Raw genomic sequence first — 18,424 nt, forward strand, 5'->3', positions numbered from 1 at the left:
AGGCATTCGCGAGTGGGTGATAGAAAAATCATGCTCAAATACCTATTCAGCAAATTTCTCTGACACCGCATGTCCTCTTAAATACGCTTGCCTACTTTACAAGGCATCAGGTTCTCAGGTCGCCTGGACGTCCACGGCCGACAATTTGTCTGCAGTTCACATCTGAACTGCGGGATGCGGACCTGACTTAGGAGGGCATACGGGAGTAGGCCGATTTTATGGACACCATATGCCATACGCTAGCACCTTGGGAGATAGATTAATTAAGTTATAAGAACTTGAAAAATAAGAAAGTACACTATATTACAATTATGAGCATTTTCGGAAGTTCATAAATAAACAGTGCTGGATAATTGGAATCAAGTTTCTTAGAAAGCAGTTCATTTCAAAACCGCTTTAACAAATAATGATATTAAACACGATACTCATAAAAAATAACGTGCGACGGCCGGGAATCGAACCCGGATCAACTGCTTGGAAGGCAACTATGCTAACCATTACACCACCATCGCTTGTGGAAACATCTTGCTTTATTATTCTCATGAAACCAAACATCATATTTTATTTTATTTCATTGGAAATACAACAGACATTTATAAATTTATAAGATACAAATCTACTATAAATACATATCATAAAATCCAATGAGAGGCTTCCACATAATATTTTTATTGTAAATGCTGTCACATAAAAATTATACTTAACATAAAATAACTAATCATACAAAACTTATATTACTAGAAATGTAAATGAAATACGTATTATTAAAAGTATATCTACTTTTGAATATTGGTCAAACGGTTGCACATTATAATAAATAATAAAACTATAGTTGACCATACAGTGTACATTTATTATGTGCCTACATACAGAACTGCACATAACCCGCATAATATAGGCTGCGGATTCAAGGCGCAACATCATAACTTGAATTAATTTTGGAAATTTTATTTTTAAAGGAAGTTAAAGATATGTTATTAATATCAATACAATTTAATTTCTGACTACACATATTGCAGATTCTATTTACAAATGAATTTTGAAAAGATTTAGTGGAACATTTAGAAATTTTAAAAAGATATTGGATTCTGGTCTGCGTTACTGGGACTCTAAAATTAATAAGTGATAGAATCTTAGGGCAATATCATGTTATTCAAAGTTTTATACATAAAATGGCGTCAGCCATGTTCCTGCGAGTTTAGAGTTTAGGTAAGTTTGTAGATTCATCTGGACCTGTATTCTGAGTCAACCGTCTAAAATTGCAATACAATATAAATTTTTATTGTATAGATTCAATTCAGTTAATTTTTATGTGACAGCATTTACAATAAAAATATTATGTGGAAGCCTCTCATTGGATTTTATGATATGTATTTATAGTAGATTTGTATCTTATAAATTTATAAATGTCTGTTGTATTTCCAATGAAATAAAATAAAATATGATGTTTGGTTTCATGAGAATAATAAAGCAAGATGTTTCCACAAGCGATGGTGGTGTAATGGTTAGCATAGTTGCCTTCCAAGCAGTTGATCCGGGTTCGATTCCCGGCCGTCGCACGTTATTTTTTTATGAGTATCATGTTTAATACCATTTGTAAAACCGCCTTTCAATAAATTGTTTTCGACGGCCGGGATCCGAACTTTTACCTTTGCTCTATCCTGTTTCTATGTTTAATTTACGATTCGACAACATTATTCCAATTTTCTAGACTCGCTTATTTAAAGTAAAAACATATTATTTTTGAAGATCTTATTACTTACTTAATTCATGTCCGCTCCCTAGGTGGAGAATATAGAGTCTACATATAGTCTTTTTAGGCCTCTCCGTCTGCGCTCAGCCGCTCTCGTGTAGGGTCATCATGTCAAAATGAAGGGATGCCTGTAGAGGGTGCCTAAGATCCCTGATTTTTCAGAAAATAACCTGTCTCAGGGAAAAAGCGCTAGATGCTGAAAAATAAATCGGTAGCCGAGAGGAAAGGATAGCTGCTATTTAAAAAAATGCCTACTTGAAAATCTTGGATCACACAATTAACAATGCCTGTCTCAGAACAATGCCACCGGCATGCCTGTCTAGACCTAAAAAAGCCTGTCAAATGCAGCAAATGCCTGTCATATAGTAACCATTCTCCCGTGTGTCCTCCCAAGTCAGGTCCGCGTCCCGTGGTTCAGGCGTGAACACCCGACGACTGTCAATCGTAGCCAAGGCTCTCAGAAGGCATTCGTGATATATGGCCCAGCAAGCCGTATCGCCTCATACTGCTTGATGACGGTTGTTACCGAAGGTTGCTGCGTCCGCTGTCTGTTTTCAACATTCCTTACTAAGTAAAACCACCGCACATCTAGTATTATTCTAAGGTATGTATCCTTAAAACTCAATAGTTTTCTGCTTTGAGGTGAGGTGTCACAATTTGCATCCATAGAGATAAACACATGATTCAGGCATTGTATGGGCGGCAGATGGTTTGAAGATTTTATAATAATTTCAAATTTATCAGTTTTGAAGATGCCTACTTCGGCAAAAGCTCTGTTTAGTCAATAAACAGACAAGTAAAACTAAAAGTATAACATGTAAACCAAGTGGTTTATTTGATAATTTTTGTCAACATTATTAATTATTACCTCGTATCGAAATATTCTAAACATTTAATTAGAGTATGATAAAATGTATGTGCGTCGGTAACTCAACGTAAGTAGGCGTCTATAGTATGCTGTGTATAATCGATAAAACCATCAATATTAATAGACGTATGCATCAAAGCGCTGATGCCGAAAGGTATGTACATAAATAAGTAAAATCAAAGATATTCAGGTGATTCTAAACGATAAAAATTAAATAAATTATATATTTTTTTGTTTTGTACACTATTTTGTGAAAAGGACCTTAATTGTATTGTTATAGTATTTGTTACAATCAACATAATGTAAAGTTTCCGCAAACCAAGTTTTGGAAAATCTCCATTGAAAATAAACGTAAATATAGGCATATTTCAATAAAAAAATATAAAAGCGCCATCTATAAATAATAAGTTTCATATTTTTGTTTAGAATCACCTTAAGTTAGCGTTTGTTAAAAAGCGGAAAAATAAATATTTAATAATATAGACATATGCAGACAGTATAATACGACCTAAAAGATACTACAGGTAACATTATAATTATCTGGAGGAGGGTTATCCAATTATGATGGTTGCCGTAGACGAGTGTTTTTAACTTTTTGAATGCGCGACCCCCTTACGAGTAGAGATATAGCTAGTGACCCCCCCAACCCCACCAGGATCAATTTTTGCCTTTTCCAAGGGGTTGCAGTCACGCATCTAGGGATATTTTTAATCGACGCCAGATTTTAAAAATATCTGGCACTATCTATCCACAGACGACGGTTTTTATTTTATTACTTTTTACTTTCGTTTCGTTTGTACCCGCGACCCCCCAAGCAAGGCTTCGTGACCCTCTAAGCTAAGCGTCGCGTCGTGACCCGCAGGTTGAAAATCCCTAAAATGTTTTTAAAAATACTTTTTTTATTTATACATTATTGAGTTGGTTGATAACATATTAAGAACTAACATAAACTTTTGATAACATTGCATTTGGTGCCAAAATTTATTAAGAACATATTTGTAGGAAAATATTTCGAGGATTTCCATTAAATTTATTTCTTCAGTTGTTTAACTAACTGTACACTCTAATAAACCCTTGCACAATGAATTTTGAAAAATAATTTTTTTATTACTGGTAATCCTTCATTGATCTTTTTCCTATATGTACCTGCCCTTTGCTTCAATTTTATTCATATTTTTAATCTTCATTTACAATATTTTTGGGCGTCATTATTTTTAATTCCATGTGACTTTTTTGACTAGCCAGATGAGGGTTCAATCCAGTCCTTGTCTAAAAAATTAGGAAAAACTCAAAATAATGTTTTTTAAAACCAACTTGTTAAAAAAGAAGCATTGAAATTGAAAAATATTTATAATCTAATGTTGTCTAATACTTATGAAGGTGAAATAATTTAGTCCTATGAATTTCACCCGAATGAATAAAAGCCACATAAACCTCGCAATGACGAGTCATATTTATTTATTCATTAGGTATATTATTGATGTAAAAATATACACGATTTGGTTAAAGTATATTTCTCACTGGGAAATTCCGCATTTTACAAGCGTATAAGAAAATAAGAAAACTGTGTCATATCTTTAGCTCACTCAAGAAACATCCTAGACGTTGGAACTCTAAAAAATGCCTACTTTGCGCTTTTCCAATCAGTGGCTGCCTATGCCATAATCGGCTGGGAAGGTTGCTCGATAATTGTCATAAACCCCCTAATGAAGACGCAATATCTAATTCTTAGAGTTATGTTTCGGTATCCTCTGACATACTCGTCTGAGCCATTTCAATTATCAAAGGTACTTGATATCCGACAAATTTCTGGTCAGGCGACTTTAGAAGGAAGTCCCAACAGAATGCCCGTACGAGGTTTTCGCATTACCCAAAATACTTAATACCGAGAACACGTACGATGTTTGCTCGGATACTATTTTCCATATAGCTCCAAGAGTGTTCAATGTCTGATGAACATATTAAGTTCTCGAAAACAATATCTATGTTTAAGATGAAGATCCATAACTGGATTTTGTTGAGGAAAAGAGACCACTGTATAAGATTGCTCCGGGAATAAATGTATAGTATCGATATTGTCTTCTTTATTATCCTTATATATATATATATATATATCATATGTTTGTATGTATTATATATATTAAATATATCTTATTTACTTTTTATTAATTTATTTATTTTTTATATTCCTATGTTTTTAGTTAGACCAAATTAAAATGTGTACTTACTAAAAACACTGTTGATTAAAAATATAATGTTTATGTAAATACGTGCTAAACAGTAGACCCATTACATCATTTTACTTGAAATCTGGGTACAATCTTGCAACTGCTTCTGTTTTATGTATATTCAGTGCATTTTGAAAAAAAAAAAATATTAGTGCGACGGCCGGGAATCGAACCCGGATCAACTGCTTGGAAGGCAACTATGCTAACCATTACACCACCATCGCCCTCGGCAACTTACCGCAAATATTTTGTTCAAATATTAAAAATTAATTCAATTCATTTAAAAAAATATCTACTAGGAAAACTGTAATCTTTTCTTATCTCTTTGATTTAATATGAATATTACACCTGATATTTTAATAAGATTAGTACGGTTTTTAAGATTTTTACAATTTATTAATCAAAAACATTTTGAGGTAGCCAAAGTTTTTTTTTCCCCTCCCCCTGAAGAATTGGGTTATCAAGATTGACAACAGAGATGGTAAACATATTTAGAAGGGAATATGGAAGTCGAGGCATTTACCGACGGGTTCATGAAGAAGCGTAAGCAATTATTTTAATGGTTAAAACTATTTACGCATGAATCTTACTGACATCAATAAAGGTTTTAATTTTTTACTTCTTAAAAGTTAACAGGTGGAGGAGTAAAAGACATATAGATTTTCGAAAAGCGTGTTAAGTGATCGCTCAAACCTGCCAATTATAGGTTATAAGCCTCTTTTAAAAAGTTCTCCATCTCAGTTGAAATACGTGTCAGTAAAATACATCATACTAGTTAAGTAATCACTGTTTTCTAATAACAGTATCTTTTATATTTTCTTGTGTCTTTTGTATTTTCCTTCTGGTTAAACTTTTTTCATGCTTATGAATAAGATGGACATCAAAATAGGTTTGATAGATATATCAAATCAAAGAGACAAGAAATGATTGCGGTTTCCAAATAGTTTTTTTAAATTTTAACAAATACAAGTCTTTTCTATTTATGCAAAATATTTGCGATCAGATGGCACGAGCGATGGTGGTGTAATGGTTAGCATAGTTGCCTTCCAAGCAGTTGATCCGGGTTCGATTCCCGGCCGTCGCACTAATATTTTTTTGTAATTATATAATAAAGCTTTCAGTTCTCCACTTCACAAAAATAAACAGTTATTCAGTAAAAAAATACTTTGTTCTTGTGTGCAAATATAAGCATCACTTGCTGGTCTTAAGTGCTTTTTAAAATATTCCCATCTGTTGAAACACGTGTTGGTAAAATACATTATGGTATTTTGAAAATAATTGTTTTCCTATTACTGTATTTTGTTTTGATTTTTTTTTCTGACTCCAAAATTTAATTTAAATGTTTGACATTTGAAGATATGATTGTTACGTGACAAAAACAAAAAACTGAGGTATTTGTTGTTTAAGTTTTGAACATCGGTACAATCTTTAAATATATAATTCCTCTGTACGTGTGATGTCATCGTATTCCTCCTAAGCGGCTTAACCGATTTACGTGCGGTTTTTAGAGAAATATAGATCTTTGCGCTGTGTGTGTTCTAGATATTAAAATCTTCAATCGAATATGTAAAAAAGAAGTTAGGAGCATAAATGTTTTATTCGTCGATCTACCAGGGTTGCATTTGAGAAGAATGCATTTGCAAAAAAATGGAAAGATGTTGTTTTTTTGTGTATAAAAAAGTTTGTTTTTGAATGTTTACAAACGGCATTTGTTTTTTGTGGATCTCAATCAGATTCTTTCCTTAAATACCTTATAATTTCCATCCATTTATTTCTTTTTATTGGATTTTTGGTAACACTAAAATAATATTAAATTCAGTATAATTTTAAAAATCGTTTTCCGACATAAGTACACCCCTTTGTTGGTGAGATGATATCCGGAGTTTGACGTTTACAAAAAGAATGCCATATTCGAAAAAATATTTACTTAATGTTTTGGAATTCAACCATAAACCAGTACCTAGGTACTTACATATCAAAGAAAAGTATTTTGCCAACATTTGGGCAGGACAACGTCTGTCGGGTCCGCTTGTTGTTTATAAAATAGCACCTTCATTCGCTTTTAAATGTCTTTCTCGGTATTCCTCGTTTTTTATATCTATTAATATTCCATTGTATACATTTTAGCCGTTCTATCGTTGTCTACTTGCTTAACGTAGGCATACGGTATACCACAGCCATTGCATCAACCCTTTCTTAATCGTTGATAACGTTAGTTTAAAAATTGTATGTCTAGATGTGTTTTTAATAAGAGTCGATTGATAAATTAATCGTGAAAATATTATATCCGATTTCCTAGGTGTGTGATAAAAATAACAATAAGATACGATGAAAAATATGGAAAGGCCGACACATTTCTTGTCAGATACTCTGATTTCATTAAAGAAATGAAATTATATATGCATGACCTAGAATCGAAATTTCCTAAAATAATATTGGAAGGTTTTTTTCTATGGCACGCCTTCATAAAATAGCGTGTATTAGACCAATTAACTACTGAATTAAACCCTCGAACTGTATATGTATGCAGATAGTACCTATATGCATGATGATGATACCTGATATATAGGTACATAAATATTTAATTGTATTTTTTTATTTAATTACTAATCGTGTGCTACTAATAATTATTGTGGGTTAGGGAAATTTGATATGGTTAAAGTTTAATGTGGTTTAAGGTAGAGTCATTCTCTAGAATTTAACTTTTTTTTTTTTAATTTTCTTGTCCACAAAAAATACAATCTCACTTTTGTTGCTACAATAATCTACGAGTATTCTAAAATTATGTTTATACGAAATTACAATAAAATTGTTTTGTATGTTTTATATGTCTTAATATAAATAAAATCATGAAAAAAACTATTAAGAATTTTTTAATTTATCAAAAATATATTTTTTGCACTTCCGTGCAACAAAATATATTCACCACTGTAATAAAGCCTCTTGGTCTGCTGTGGTGCTTATTTTTTTTATAATTTCCTAATATAACCTTATTACGTTTATTATTATTTCAGTTATTTTTATATACCCAAGCAAAAAAATTCGATGGTAATTGTATTACTATATTTTCCGTGCGTTCGGATAAATTTTCTACGAAGCTTTAAAATATGCATGTTTTGAATTACTTGAAAATGAGACGTTTCACGCCTACGGGACAAACGGCACGCATTACGTTACCGCATCATATTTTAACGCAATTTTTGTTAGAAACGCAATGACGTGTGACGTCAAAATGACGTGACGAAACTAGAAGCCGTTTTGTATGTGCTCGTTTTTATACACGAAAATTCCAAATGAAAACTGTTTTTTTATACGTTGATAGTCATATAATTAGATTTATAAAAATCAGCTCTAAATATTTAATATATTTTTATCGTTATTCCCGCTTCGTAAAAATATCATATTGAAATAGTATTGACGAGTTTTGGAATACTTTGCCAGAATTACTTTGGCGCTTTGACTTGTTCCAAAATCGGCATATTGTCGGCTTAACTTGTAAAACTCCTTAGTTCCAAACTTACTTGATTTTTGTGGAGTGTAAAAACAGTTTTTTCTTTAATAGAAAATTTTGGCAAGGTTTTCTTCAACACGTTTTTTTTAATAACGCAACTTTTTTTGAAAATCGAAATTTTGCATACATACAGATTACCTATTTGGAATGCTATCTGAAAATGACAAAATATCATTTTTTACCATTTGTGGACCTACTAGTAAAGGTGACAATATTGTTGCTTCTATTTGTTATTTAAACATAGCACAGTGATTTTTTTATTTTTTTATTTTTTTATCCGCCCAAAAAAAAAGTGTTTTGATGAGCACAATACTTTAAAAATTAAATTGCGATGAGGTAAACACGCACATAATACGTAATATATACATCAAAAAATGCACACACCTTAAACGTCTTGACAACATTACGGATCCATAGTGAGATATAAATTATAACTGACCTTACTATGTATAATTAAAACACGTTTTGGCCTATTTTAAACGACTGTAAAAATTACCAGCGAATGATAAATCTAATTGTGTTTATTTTTTAAATGGCTGGCTAACGCATTTATCAATACTCCTTAAGACCATCTAATCTCTACTCGACTTTTTTTGTAGGATTTCCCTTTAACCCGAGAGTAGCCACTAAATAAATGAATCAATATCTAGTTGGTACCTCATGACTGAGAATCGTGACCACCATGTCGTATTCTCGAGACTTTATTGTCAATGTTTTCATCCTCATGTTGCCGCCAAAAAAAAGACTCGAGTTCTAACCATCCTCATTTTGGTCGTTTTCGATATGCCTTTGTCTTTTCATATTTTTACCAAATTTGTCATTCCACTTTTTGCCAACCCAGCTCTTTTTTGATTTTTGTCTCGCAGCTGCCATTGTCCAAAACATTTTTTTATTTAAAAAATTGATTTTACCCTGCAAAAAATACTAACAGGTGTCTAAAAAAATTCTTCTGCATTTTTCAAAATTCCTTAGGATCTTTTTTTCCTACATGCATTTAGAAGCGGACACCTTGCGAACTAATAATTTAGGTATTTTTCTTGAACGTATTCTTGAAATAGCTGTGTACATATTTGGTTTGATATAATCACATTATTAATGTCATTAGTTGAGAAATTCCAGGTGGAAAAATTTAACGATGCCTGCAAGATGCGATGGTGGTGTAATGGTTAGCATAGTTGCCTTCCAAGCAGTTGATCCGGGTTCGATTCCCGGCCGTCGCACTTTCTTTTTTATTTTAGTACATTTAAAATATTTCTAGACGTAATAGAGACTTGAATAAGTTCTCCCTTTTCCATACAAATAATACTATTTTAGCCTTTTTACATCGGGCAATATTACAGCCAACTTCATCGTGAAGCGCCACCGTCAGCCTTGAAATGACAATATATTATGTTATTCTTCTGAAGTATAAACAACATATTTTTCATTGCGTTAAACATGTCGAATTTCGTACCAAAAAAAGAATATGTGCGATGACAACTTTTTTTTTTAATCTGCAGCTGAAGCACATTGAATATTTTTGGAGACTTACGGTGACCATTCTCTCGGAACATCACCGATCATCACAATCATTATCTTAGCTCTGCACCATGATAAGCTGGGTGTAGTATATTATGAGCTCCTCAAACCTAACGAAACCATCACGAGAGACCGTTATCGACTAGAATTGAACGATGTTTGAGCCTAGTATTGAAAGAAAAACGGCCGCAATTCGAGGAGAGACACGTCAATAGTAATTCTGCAGCATGTCACCGCTCGGCCACATATTGCAAGGCTAGTAAAAACATATTTGGAAACGCTCAAATAGGAAGTCCTACCCCACCCGTCGCATTCACCGGACATTGCTTCTTCTGATTACCACTTATTATGATCGACGACTCATGGCCTGGTTGAGCAGAACTTCCATTCTTGGGTGCCAAAAAGGCTCGATTCGTGGATAACCTCAAAAGATGAGTCGTTCTTTCGTGATAGTATTCGTATACTGCCGGAAATATGGGAGAAAGTAGTCGTCTGCGATGGACAACACTTTTAATGACATGTTATTAAAAAATTATAATGAAGCATTAATTTTTAAGAAAAAGTGGAGAGAATTTATTAAAATCTCATCCACATATTTTAGTGAAACCATACCATATCAACTCTTCCAAACATGTTTTTTTTAAAGATGAACGGATGTGAAGATAGGATAGAATGTCATGATAAATGTTGTGTGTAGCTTTTCATCCAGAAATGGTATGATGGTATTAGTAAGGTGTAAATTCCTATATAAAACAACAATCCTAGTGAATATAGAAACGATAATATTAATAAATTTGTATGTTAACAGTTAACATCCTCTCAAAGTAAAAATCTAAGTCTTTGACTAGAGGTTTCAATCTGATACAGAAATATAAAATGCCTTCGTCAACCGTTGGTTGTTAATTTGATTTATAACATTCCGTGGGTGTGAAAATCACTTTTTCTTTTTCCAACTTTAATAACCACACCATGACCCCTGCTGACTTGCCGTAGTGACGTAGGTTTGAAATATTCTCTACAGTCGGCGTCGGCGTCGTCCAGTAACCAAAAAGTAACACATGAACCCAAGTTGAATGAACTGAATGGAATCAATAGTTTGTGGCAACTTTTTGGTATATAATTAAATCGTTTTTACGACTACAAACTTGAAAACGGTTTTATGTCATAACATTTTTTGCTTGATATATAATATGGAAAAATACAAAATACGCGTTCTAGCTTCAAAAACCTTTGAACTAGTATTTTTTTTTTGTGTTTCTAAAAAATAAATGTGTTTATTTATTTATCGATAATTAAGTTAGTTTATAATATCTTAAAAAATAATACAAACTTTTAATAACATTACACAAAACTTGAAAGAAAATTTTACTAATTTAACATTGTGTATTGTTTGTAGTTTTACTTTGGGCCATAAACTTTCCTAGTGGCTTTCAAATTAGAGCGCAGGTTATCGAGTAAGTTCACCAATACAGATATTTAAGATGCTGGCTTTATGATAAATAGGATAAGTCACAAGAGATCAATGTTAAAATTAAAATGGCGCGAGACTGTTTTTATCGGATGCGTAACCTCTTTTGCCGTAAAAACTTTAATTTCAACATCCGAATGCACATTGCACGATGCTACGTCTTTTCAGTACTTTTTTACGGGGCTGAAACGTGGACGCTCATCCAAGCCAATTTAAAAAAGATCAAAGCCTTTAAAATAGGGTCCAACACAAGGATGTTAAAAATCTCCCGGGTAGACGAAAATGATGACGTTCTCCGACAGATGCAAAAAGATAAATAAGTATAATAAAGACCATAAAGAAAAGAAAACTTGGGTGTTTTGGCCATGAGATGAAAGACGAAAGATTCAACATTTTGCAGAACTTTCTTCAGGCAAGGATTGAATGAAGACGCAGTGCAGATAGAAGGCGCATCTCTTGGCTTAAGAACTTGCGTGGCTGGTTCCATTACAGCACTCAGTCCTTGTTTAGAGCAGCTGCCAACGAAGTAAGAATTGCTGCGATGATTTACAACTACCATCGGGGAGAGGAAAGATAAAAAGACTAGGGCAAAGTCAATTGTTTGATGCATTTTTTCTACAGTATTTTCGGATTGACATGTTTTCCAATACATGTAACTATATTCCATTTTAGATATGTGCATTGTGGGCTTATGTACGTGCTATACATATGTATTTACATAAACGTACGTCAAATATACATACAAAAAATATTTGTGAAAAATAATTTCCCGTGGCCTAGTATCTCGTACTATAGGGCTAAAAGGTCCGTGGTTCGGATCCCACTCTACCCAAACTTGATCCCATTTTCTAATAGTGAGTTATTTACAACTCGTTGAAAATGGCACTCAAAATGAAATATTTGGGTAAATCATAAAAACGCAAATATTTCTTTTTATTTAAAAAAAAAAAAAGAAACATAAGTATTGACTTTTTTCTTTATCGCCAGGGAGACGATTGCAAACGCTATCTTCATCGGTATGTATCAAGACGGTATACTTAATTTATTTATTATCTCAATCTACCTCGGAATTACGAAGCCGGTTCTACCGACATATCGTTACGTGTTTTCAGAAATATGTGGCTATCGATTTTTTTAATGTAACATAATAATATTCCGTGTCAAGGCGGATACAGAATATAGTTATGTGGGTGAAAAAGAACCAAAACTCGGTGGTGTAGTTTGTGCGTTTGCTAACCACGATTAAAACTCTGGGTTTGATTCTTGGTAGAGTCAAGGTGAAATATTCATTTCGGCGGTTTGCCGTAATACTTCATTGTCCCTAGAATACCACATGAAGTGTAAAGCAGATCACTATACCTCAATGCGCAGATGATCAAAGTACATTGCATTTGACGTACCAACACAGTAGTCTATGCACTATTCGGTTCGGATAGGGAAATTACGATGATATTTATTTTTCATGGTGACATTTCTTTCAAGGTGTTAGCAAAGTATACACATTATGTTAACTCAACCGCTAGAGGGTGCTGTCACTGCTGCGCTCAATGTCGGATTAAATTTGACTCATTTCTCTTTCATATATACTAGTTTATTTATTTAAACACTTTACATACATATGCATAAGAGCGGACATATTGCCTTAATGTTATTTCTTCCTGCCTTAGCAAAAGGCATTTGTGATAAAAAGTAGTCACCGTTAAACGATTTAAAATAAAAGGCAATTACAGCAAAAGAGCTCGATTGAAAATGATTTCCGTCATTTCCAGTACGTAGATATGTGTACTGTGAGGTGCTATCGAAGATACAGGGTCGATAGTAAATCTTCGTTATCGCTTGACAGAATTTGTCGTCGTAGTGAAGGTATAGCTTATCGATACATAATCTTATCTTCAGATTGTAATCGCCTCCCTGACCAATTTATCGTGTACTGAATATATCTATTTAAAAATATATTATAATATATTATCAAATCGTATCAAGTACGTTTGTAAATGTTATCGGAATGTACTCGTATATTATTATAATAAGATTGACCGAATTTTAAAGATTAATATACCTGTGTGTTTCAAATTTAAAATGTTGTTTTTGGCAGACTTACAGCGTGCGATGGTGGTGTAATGGTCAGCATAGTTGCCTTCCAAGCAGTTGATCCGGGTTCGATTCCCGGCCGTCGCACTTTCCTTTTTTTATTCAAGCACGTTTTTAACATTTATTTTGAGATAACCTTATTATTTTTATACAAAAAAGGCTTCCGGTTTCATAAGATATTAGAAAAAATTTTTTTTTTAATGTGAATGTTAAAATAAAATGTTTATAAATATTTTTTTACTATGCCGTTTTACTTTTTGTACTTTCATAGTAAGAAAAAAAAATCTGATAAGTTTTCCTTAACATACTGTGTAAAATTCATTATTCTTCGCATTTTGAAATACATATTTTTTTAAAGTTAACATTTGCGTTTATCTAATTTTACCAGGAACAGGTTTTAAAAACAGGGTTTATTAGCATTTTTTTTATTCCCCTTTAAAAAGGTTATTCATCTTTGTAGACAAATCTGTCAATCGTGATGAAATCCAGTACCTACATGTTTGTAAAAATTTAGACCGGCCAATATAAAATATTTTGGAATTCGATGTTGAAAATCCACAATTAATTTAGAATTTCATGTTAAGATCTAGAAATCTAGAAATTAATTTATGAATCATGAAATATTATGCATCCGTTTTTAGACGAAATGAAGAATGCAGTTCTTTGTGTGAATATAAACCAGAACCTTGGACAAGTGTCTTCGATATAACTCTCATATATTTTAGTAAATATTGTCTCAGTGTCTCAGAGCTATTAAAAAATAATGTTAGCAGACCGCAAACAATATATTATCATAACACAAATATAAGTTATTTTTGTGTTAATGTTATTTTATGTATTACCTCAAAAAATATTTTACTGACTGGATTTTAAAAAAAAAGGTACTTTTATACGGCATACGTATTTTTTTTTTTATAGAAAGTCGAGTAAAAAAAATAGACTACCCTGGCAATACTAACAAAATGTCTACCTTATTTTATTTAACATTCTGACTCATGGTAAATTAATCGAATTCTTAAATAATATTATTTGTGAATTAGCTACTTACACATGAAATGCTATCCCTCCCTATTCCCTTTTAATCCCAGCAGTATTTTGACACATACAAATGACACAATAGGGCGTAATTTAATTTATATCGGCAGTTGCGTACTAAGCGACGTCTACAGAGTAACTAATGGCCAAATCAGAAAACTACTCATTTATGAGTAGTTTAGTTTGATGCGCGTACGCGGTTTCTAGACTATTATATTCTATGACAACATTTTAAAGAAAGTAGTAATAAAATGTATTCATAATTCTTTTTTATGTAGCTCTCATTAACAACGCGGTATATTTTTGTGTAATTTATTTTTAATGTTGAAAATATTTACTAATCAAACATAAAATAAATACATTATTGTAAGACGTCAATCCCCTTTATCTACATTTATTTATTTTAAAGAAACAAACAGTCGACAATGACATAGTAACATTTAAAAAAAATGCGGTTTAAAGACAGACCAGCGAAGTTTCTAAATGAGAATCATACATATTATTAAATTATGTTACAACAAAAGGGTGTGTTTATGTGTATTTGTATGAGAGTAAGTGTAGATGTGTGTTAATGTGTATTATTATTGTGGATATACGTGTGCAGGTGTGTGCAAGTGTGAGCATCATTAAATAGTAAGTGGGATCGTATCGCAGCCAGAAATAATAAGTCTGAATTTATTTTTAAATTAATTATGGGGGATGTAAAACATATCGACAGATGAAAAAAAAGCATTTTAGTTAGAGCAAGAACAATAGAGGAAAGAGTGTTGTGCATAGTTAGTGCTACCGACTGGCAGATGGAATAAATACTTATTTCTTGTCACGCTAAAGGGGACATTAAGATTAATTTATCAATATAAGAATTGTTTTTTATTTTTCGTAATGGGAAACGTTAACATAAATATATTTATTGAATTTATATGAAAATTTGTATTTTGTTGTATTGCCATTTTCATTTTCATATTACCATTTTCATCATTCCTTTTCCGCATCTAATGGTGCATAGGGCACTGCATTGGTACACCAATAGCAGTGCATATTGATCAATTTTGTTACATGAAGGTAAGATGATCAGTTTTACGCTTCAGGTACCAGTCTAGGGACAATAAAATATTCTAGTGTAAAAACACATTTTTAAGTAAATATTTCATGTCAAACATGTCGGGATTCGAACCCGAGATTTCTTGCATGGTAGGCAAACGCGCAGAGCACTGCTATATATTTTTTGTGCAATAATATGTTATATATTTTTTTTGTTCCGAATAAACTAGGATTTTGGCTAGTTTTACATTATTGCACAAATTAATATATTACTGTATAGATGCCAATGATATTCTTGCTCAGGTTAACCTTAATGTACCCCACCGTAACTTGCGTACCAATGCTGCCTTTTCTGCGGGAAATTATAAAACCAACATCGGATTCTTTTCCCCTCTGCCAAGGATCTTCAGAACAGTGAACGAAATCTCATTAAACGGTACTGTCGATGTGTTCCTACAGCAAAGGCAAGCATTCAAGAATCAAGCGGTGTATGTCACTCCTGACTCGCAATAACACACTTGATATTTCCGCCTAGATTATGCCATAATAAAAAAACTAAAAAATGTGTATGTATTTATTTATATTATCTGTAACGTATCTATGTAAACACATATTAACACCCAAAAATTACGAAAAAATAACACGAGTGGAGACTAGTCTGACTCATTGTATAGTGGTTAAGTCCCGAATTTAATATCTAGCAAGGTTTATCATCATTGTTCCATTTTCTCATCTATTGATCCATAGAGCACTGTATTAGTAGCAACTGCAGCGTATCTTGATCATTTTTGTTAGACGAAAGTAAGTCTTATGCTTCTGGTGCTTGTCCAGCTATGAAATATTCCCGTGTCAAAGTAATTACTTTATTAAAATATAATTTAAAATATTTTTTATTTATTTATTTTATTTATAATTTATTAATTTAGCATTTATTGAGACACAAGTCCCAACTCCATGGAACTAAAGTCCTATGTTAAGTTGGGACGAACAATGTATAAAACTTTAACAATCAATATCAAGTATATACTACATAGATAAAAAAATAATAAAACAATACATGGCATATTACATATTTAAAAGAACGTGCAATAAAAAAACATTTAAAAGACATGAAAAAAAATAAAATCATAATAATAAAAATTATGTCGGAGATCGAAACCGAGACCTCTTGCATGGCAGGCAAATGCGCTGACTATTAGACTACGAGGCGGACAATAGATTTTTCACTAAAATATTTCACAATCTTTGAACTGATGCCTGAAACGTGAGGCTGATAATTTTATCGTTTATTACAAATGATCGCTAACTCCTGAGATCGGAGTTCCAATGCCTTATTTTATGCGGATAAGGAAATGACAATGATGATGATATATTCTATATGAAAAGGTTTTTATGTGTAATTTGTAGTGGATTGTGGAAAGGCGGTGAAAAGTCACCCCTTATATTGAATACTCATTGGTAGTATTGGTACTAATGGTACGCCATATTTCTGATCGTTTTCATTGACATGGAAAGTTCTCGAGTACATAGTTTGAGGTGTACTTTTTTGTATTGATAAATGACATCACTTTGAGTCACCTGTGGTGATTGTTCGTACCATTTATGTGCCGTTGATTTGCATTTATATATTCATTTCGAACCCGTTGACATTGTTGAAACACATGGAGTAATGTCACTTGCACTTGAGCATATCTCTTCATGGACAAAAAAAACATGAACTTCTCATAAATCCAACAAAAACCCAAATTGTACTTGTTGGTAGTAAACAAATGCATTCAAAGGTGAATTTTTCCACACTTCCTCTTTTCAAAATAGATGGAACAGAAATTCCATTCATGACTTCAGTCAATAACTTAGGTATTAAAACTTAGGTAGTCGTAAACTTTATAGCAGTTTGCACTCACTTAAAAGATTACAGAATTTCTTGCCAATTAATGTTAAGCAAACATTAGTCCAGAGCTAACTTCTGCCACTCCTTGACTATGCGGATGTATGTTATCCAGATGCTAACTCTGAATTACTTGATAAGTTAGAACGATTGCAGAATATTTGTATTCGTTATATCTTTGATCTTCGCAAATTTGACCACATAACCGAGTATCGCACGCAACGCACGGCTTAGTATTAGGCATAAAAGAAACATTCACATTCTATCACTTCTTCGCAATATTTAAAATAATCCCACTTCGCCTGTTTATCTGAGAGAGCTCATCCAACCTCTTTCACATCACGGACTATCTCTTCGTTCTAGTAACGAGAGTACGCTTTTTATACCCTGTCATAGCTCTAATTTTCTTGCCTCCTCTTTCACAATTGTAGCCGCTCGATTATGGAATAATCTACTTACTAATGTTAGAGACCCCTTCTTTATTTACATTTAAGTCAATATTGAAATATTTTTCTTCTTCTTCTGCAGCCTTATTCTCTCCACTGTTGGATAAAAGCCTCTTCTAAACGTCTCCATTCCTTCCAATCACCCGCTTTCATCATCCACATTTTCCGGCAATAGAGGCAATGTCGTCGACCCATTTTTTCTGTGGCTTTCAAACACTTCTTTTGTTTGCCCACGGTCTCCACTTTATTATTCTGAGTGTCCACCTGCCATCATTTTGTCTCGCCAAGTATCCTGCCTACTGCCATTTCAATTTCGTTGCACGATCCATGATATCCACGACTCCGGATCGGCGCCTTATTTCTTCATTTCTTATTCTGTCTCGAAGACATACACCGAGCATCTGTCTTTCCATGGATCGTTGTGTGCATTTTAATTTCTGGCTACTTTTTTGTGTTATAGACTTGAAATGTCACTATCTAAATATTTAAATTGTTCCTTTATCCTTCTTCTTTCCTTCCCAGCCCTTCTCTTCTCTTCATAGTATAGTGTAAAAAAAAATTATATGTATTTTTATTT

At 32.7% G+C, this 18,424-nt stretch overlaps 6 non-coding genes across 6 annotated transcripts; 4 read left to right on the forward strand and 2 right to left on the reverse strand.

Annotated features, from left to right (window-relative positions):
- Positions 1 to 440: 440 nt before the first annotated feature.
- TRNAG-UCC (transfer RNA glycine (anticodon UCC)) lies at positions 441 to 512 on the reverse strand. Its single transcript has one exon. It is a non-coding gene; the product is annotated as a tRNA-Gly (tRNA).
- Positions 513 to 1,487: 975 nt separating this feature from the next.
- On the forward strand, positions 1,488 to 1,559 carry TRNAG-UCC (transfer RNA glycine (anticodon UCC)). Its single transcript has one exon. It is a non-coding gene; the product is annotated as a tRNA-Gly (tRNA).
- Positions 1,560 to 5,001: 3,442 nt separating this feature from the next.
- Positions 5,002 to 5,073, reverse strand: TRNAG-UCC (transfer RNA glycine (anticodon UCC)). Its single transcript has one exon. It is a non-coding gene; the product is annotated as a tRNA-Gly (tRNA).
- Positions 5,074 to 5,861: 788 nt separating this feature from the next.
- On the forward strand, positions 5,862 to 5,933 carry TRNAG-UCC (transfer RNA glycine (anticodon UCC)). The gene has a single exon. It is a non-coding gene; the product is annotated as a tRNA-Gly (tRNA).
- Positions 5,934 to 9,508: 3,575 nt separating this feature from the next.
- On the forward strand, positions 9,509 to 9,580 carry TRNAG-UCC (transfer RNA glycine (anticodon UCC)). The gene has a single exon. It is a non-coding gene; the product is annotated as a tRNA-Gly (tRNA).
- Positions 9,581 to 13,452: 3,872 nt separating this feature from the next.
- Positions 13,453 to 13,524, forward strand: TRNAG-UCC (transfer RNA glycine (anticodon UCC)). The gene has a single exon. It is a non-coding gene; the product is annotated as a tRNA-Gly (tRNA).
- Positions 13,525 to 18,424: the final 4,900 nt, after the last annotated feature.

Source organism: Micrasema longulum, unplaced genomic scaffold (assembly GCF_059751315.1).
Source record: "Micrasema longulum isolate JH-2025_06_02 unplaced genomic scaffold, ASM5975131v1 h1tg000663l, whole genome shotgun sequence".
NCBI lineage: Eukaryota > Metazoa > Arthropoda > Insecta > Trichoptera > Brachycentridae > Micrasema > Micrasema longulum.